Source organism: Vombatus ursinus, unplaced genomic scaffold, assembly GCF_900497805.2.
Source record: "Vombatus ursinus unplaced genomic scaffold, bare-nosed wombat genome assembly UNPS02000749.1, whole genome shotgun sequence".
Lineage (NCBI taxonomy): Eukaryota > Metazoa > Chordata > Mammalia > Diprotodontia > Vombatidae > Vombatus > Vombatus ursinus.
Window position 1 is genome coordinate 22,625,283 of NW_020940527.1, and position 6,000 is coordinate 22,631,282.

Sequence of the window (6,000 nt, forward strand, 5' to 3'; positions counted from 1 at the left end):
TAGACACCCGCCTAACTCACTGATGGGCTTGAGACCTGTCAGTTACTCTCAACCCGGTTTAGCCCATCAGTTTTACTGGGCTGTGGCCGCCAAGCATGCTACAGCTTCTTGGAGCCACAGGTGAGAGCTGGGTGAAAGATGGACACCAAAGGTGGATGCTGCAGCCCTGAAAAGGGCTCAGCAAGCCTTCACGTCAGAGCTGCTAGTCCTCCCCAAGACCCCAAGAGTAGAATGGACTCTGTAAGGAAATAGTAGATTATCCATTAACAGAGAACCTCAAATGAAAGCTGGATGCCTACTTGTTGAGGAATCCTGGACAGAGGCGAATTGGAATAAATGGCCTCTGAGGTTTCTTTCAACTGTGAAAATCTGTGGTTTTGCGATAGTTACTTGCTGCAGCCTCAGGGATGAATCCAACTCTCTCTCCAAATCCCAAAGCACTTCTCATTTAAAGCCTTGCTTCTCCACTCCTTACCCTGAAAGCAAGCCTTTTCCTTACTTTCTCCAGGCACCATGTCCTATTAACATTTGTCACAGTCTCTCTTATACCCTGAGATGGGCCTAGTCTTTTCCATGTCAGTTTCAATGAAAGAAACCATCCGTCTTTGGGGCATGCATCCACCCTAGAGCTAACACAATTACCGCCTACAAAATAGAATTAGGTCAGGCAGTGGACGACAGCCACTTAGCTAGTTGTATTCCTCAGTAGCTGACCCCTAGCTATGCCCCCTCCTGATTTCCCCTGGTGTGCCTGCTTTTTACTTTCAACTCTATTAGGCCTCCCAGTGGCTGAAAGATACACATCATTCTTCTGCTCCCAAAATGATGATAACATACAAAATGCTGCTAGAAGATGGTGGTGGGATTGTGTAAATACAGACCAAAACCATAGTCCCTTCTAAGCTGATACAATGTGCCTGAGAAAAGAATGGGCAAGGCTTGGGATCTAAGGCTCATTGGCTTGTAAAGTAAACATAGCCTTTCTTGCTATTGCTACTGGACTTCCAACTACCAAATTCTACCGTCTTCTTCCCTAGCTAGGCAGCAGGGTGGCCCAGTGGATAGAGCACTGGGCCTGAAGTCAGGAAAACCTAAGTTCAAATGCAGCATCAGATGCCTGCTAGATCCATGACCTTGAGCAAGTCATTCGACCTCTGTTTGCATCAGGTTCACAACTGTAAAATGGGAATGATCATTCAGAGGATCAAATGAATTAATATTTATAGTATTTAGCACAGGGCCTGGCACATAATAGGTACTTAATAAATGCTTATTTCCTTCCTTGATGTTCCCACAAATCCTTGCGACCTCTCTTGCCTTCACCTTAAGGTGGAATAGTGGAAAACTGGCCTGCACTGAAGAATCTAAAGACATTGGCCACTTACTAATTATGTGCCCTTGGCCAAGTCACTCATCCTCTTAGAGCTTTTTTTCCTCATCTATAAAATGGAGATAATAACACTTACACTCTTGTTATCATAGAGCTGGGAACATCCAAAAAGTCAGTAAATGGGAGATGTTCTGTAAATCGTCAAGGGATAAAGACTGGACCTGTGATTTCATCACTGACAGGGAGCTCCCTGTGAGGAACGTGCTCTACTAATGCACCTGCAACTTCTGGTCTTGGAGAGCTGCCTAAAACATTGAAAACCCAAGTGACTTGCCCAGGGTCACATAGCCAGTATAGGTCAAAGACGGGACTTGAACCCAGGTATTTCTGGATTTGAGGTGGGCTCTCTATCCACTATTCCAAGCTGATTTTGTCAAGAGCTGTAGAAATTTGAGCTGTTGTTATTATGAATGACTTCACCCTCACCCTTTCTTCTCCAGGGATCCATCACCACATTCTCAAGATTTCTATGCATAGGGAACTAAATGCTTGCTTCTGGCTGTTAGGATAGCCTTCCCAGGAGAATATACCTATCCTAGGAGATTCTGGGTGTATACATTTTAAGTCCCTTATTATTTGAAAGCAAAGAGCCACATCATCCTCTTCCTCCAAAGGAAGGAAGTGTTCTCAATCTGTCCAACTTGTCCCATGTATATGTTTCCCGGCTCCCTTTGGACGGTCCCTTTAATGAAGCTTTTGAAGCCCCAGAGGCAGTGTCTGATTATAATTACTGAAAGAGGACTGGCTTTGCACTAATCAACATCATGTTGTGTCTCAAAGCTAAAGAGCTTTCAGAGGCCAGGCCCCCACTGGCTCCTCCGGCAATTACTAGATAGCTTCCACTGTCAACTTTTATTCTGATGCTGGAGGAGGTTGGGGCTGTTGGTCATCTATTTATTTATTTATTTGATTTTTTTTTTAATGTATGTATGTATATATGTAGGCATTCATTCTCTTAATGGTTGCCTTTGAAGCAGACTTTCTAGACCTCTTCTACCTATAAGGGGTCATGACTTGTTTTTGTTTTTTTGTTTGTTTTTGTTTGTTTTTAACACTTTCACATCACATCAAGATTTCCCCTCACCTCCTTGATAACTTTTGCTTAGCCTTTCCACAAAGCAGATTAAGAACTGAGAGGCAGAATCTATAGATGCAACCAGGCAAGTTATGGGGGTCAGATGTAGTCAGATGTATCATCATGACTCCTTAGTTTTACCACTCAGAAACAGCCTAACAGATGGGACCATCACCCCAGGGCTGATGCTAATAAAAGACCTCAACAATCTTAAAGCCTTGTTTTCTCTTTTTCTGAGTTGAGATCAGATTGGTGGTGGTGGAAAGGAAGCATCAATTCACTTCAATCCAATAAACACCTATTATGTGCCAGGCACTTTGCAAGACACCAGGGGATAGAGATAAAAACAACACATTCCATGCCCTCAAGAGCTTACATTCTCCTGGGAAGAAATAACATGAACATGTGTATAAAAAATAAACATACATACAAAGTCATTGAGGAGAGGGAAGCACTAAGAATGGAAAGGTTTAATAAATGCCTCTTGTAGGAGATAGTGCTTCAGCTAAGCTTCAAAGAGAGGGAGGGTATCCGAGAGGTGAGGCTGAGGAGAGACAGACATTGCAGGCTTAGGATATGACCTACGAAAAAGCAAAAAGAGTTAGGAAATGGAATATCATCACAAAGGCTACTTTGGTTGGAACATAGAGTGAAAAAAAAGCAATCTAGAGGAGTCCTATTTCTGATCATTCAGACTTTCTGAAAATTTTTTCTTTTCTACATTTCATTCCTTTGTTGGTCACCCACTTCCTGTGCTAGTAGCAGTTCTGGTCACTCCCCCACCTCCCATGCCCCACCCCCCATCCCAGCTCTAAAATGACGATTTCTGTCCTAGAAATAGGATATGATTATCAAGGGAGCTTTAAAAAAATGAGAGATGCTAGGATTTAGAGTTGGAAAGAATCCTAGAGGATGTTGAGTCCAGTGCCTTCATTGTACAGAAGAGATGACCAGAGAGAGCAAGTTACTTGCCCCATTTCACTCAGGTAGTAAGCAGCTTAGGCAGAAGCTGAACCTAGGTTCTTGGGCTCCCATCTAGTATTATTTCCACTACATCAATTGCCTTTACCTATTAGTTTGGATGGTTGAAGTGAGGTCCTGACAGCACTATATTTCTTGAGGCTGAGTGGAAGCATGGAGAGTGATGGATATCTGAAGAGTGAGGACACTGGGCTCAATGATCTCTAGTCCTCAAGGATCTCAAAGTCCTTTCCAGCTTTAAATCTACAATTCTATGACTCTTTCCTGAGCAAGAGGTCCATGATTGTAGGGCACAAAAATTGGAAAGGAGTCAGGGAGCATAGGAAGAGAATGTTCTTTCACCTCTACAGGGGGACAAGAATCACAGTTTCCTCCTGTGTCCTTAGGAGTCAGGTTGGCATAGCCAGCTTCATTTAACAAAGATTGCTCAGCCAGGATGGAATTTTCTATCCCTTTGAGGCTCAGATGGAAGCACACAGCAAAGACAGTGTTATAGCTTTCCTAAGCAGACAGAACATCACTTCAAGGACAGAGATGAGATCACCAGCTGGACAGATCCCAGGGGATTCTGCTGCCATGAGAGTGAAGTTGCAGGGTTAAGAGAAACATAAAGAAAGCTCAAGTGGAAACATGTAGCTGTAGATTTGGAGGAGAACAAGACAGAGGGTTATTGTTGGCCAATTTTCCAGACCTACTCTTCCTGGGAGGAAAATGGTTATTAAACATCTTGGCTCCCATTATGCCACAGGGCATCCATCAGATCAGTCACAAGTCTGGGTGCTCATTAACTTGCTTCAAACTTCTAGTGTTAGGTCATCCCAGTCTCTTCTCTCTAACTTCCTACTCTAGTGAGTTTAGCAATTATGAATGAAAGTGCTATTTGGTCTGCCTGCCTCCCGCATCATGACAGAGATGAAGCTGAGAAACCTGGCTTCCTGGCATCTTATTAATCTTCATTCTTTCTTTAAAATATCTTCAGGCAATTGCAAGCACAGTGGCTTAGAAACTCCAACAATATAATTACTTCACAGTATATAAAAGAGACAGGAGATTTCATGATGGGAACTGGGGAAGGTTTTTGTTTAGTACAGAAGTATGTGGGCTGGAGATGACGATCTTACTGCAATAATCAATACCACTTTGGTTTTATGTTGATGAATTTCATAAGGAAAGACCGGAGCATTACAACATTACCAGTTGTAGGTTTTCAACAGAATTTTCTAATTGTTCAATTTGGGGGAAGAAAAGTCTCCAACATATCCCCAGCTATTGAATAAGGAGGATAAGAAATATATCTAGGCTCTGCAATAAGTCCAAATGCTTCTCTGAAAAGACATCTAATTCCATGCCGTGTTGATCTTTCAGGTAATGCCTACAGTGCACAGCATTTTTCTGTTAAGCTCAGAATCCCAGCAATTTATGCTCTCAAATGAGGGCTTACAAAGGAGCTGATAGACTGCTTTTATCAACCTGATACCATTATTCTGCTGGTGACATAAAGACTCTTGTTGTACTCTGGAGGAGATTTGTATCCAAGCTAATACTACCAACAAAAGGAATATTTAAAAGGGTCAGATTCAAACTGTCTTCCACCATGGTTAACTATGCAAAGTGTCAGTCCACAAATAGCACAAATAATTCCATCTTGAATTTCTATGCTTTGAAGAATGACAGGCATTTTCACCTTTGTTATCTATTTTTGAATTAGACAGAGGGCTGAATTTGGAGTCAGAAGTATGTGGGTTTGTATTTCAGCTTTTACTCTTTCTAGCTTTGTGATTCTAGGTAAGGGAGTGTGCTGAAGTAGAAAGAGCACTAGCTTTGGAATTAGAGGACTTAGTTCAAATCCCAGCTGTGTCACTTGTTACCTGTGTGACCTTGGAGAAGTCACTTCCTCTCTCTAGGCTTTAGTTTCCTCATTTGTAAACTAAGGAGGTCAGACTAGATGACCTCCATGGTCACTTCTAACTCTAGAACTACACAATACCTGATATATAGGAAATACTTAATAAATGTTTATTGATTGATCTATGATCCTATGGCTGTTCAGCTTCAGTTTTCTCACTTGAAAGGTAGGGATGATGATACTTTCATTGTTTACCTTATAGGACTGATGTGGGGAAAGTAGTTTGTCAGCCTTAAAGTACTATATACGGATGAGTTATGATCTTACTTATCCACTGAAGAATGCATTTTTCCAAAATCATTCAAAGATCGAGTAAGGTAACAATCTCCATAAGAGACATGAACTGGGGGTGACACAAGTGTATGTTTGTAATAGTCTAAGTGGACAATGTCATTGAATCCCAATCAATTTTCAAGGTAAAATCGCACTACTATTACTTATTCAAAAGCCTATCTCTGTTTCTTGTTGTTGTTGTTGTTGTAGTTGTAGTTGTAGTAGTAGTATAGTAGTTGTTGTTGTTCTTCTTCTTCTCCTTCTCCTTCTCCTTCTCCTACTCCTCTTTCTCCTTCTCCTTCTCCTTCTCCTTCTTCTCCTTCTTCTCCTTCTTCTTCTTCTTCTTCTTCTTCTTCTTCTTCTTCTTCTTCTTCT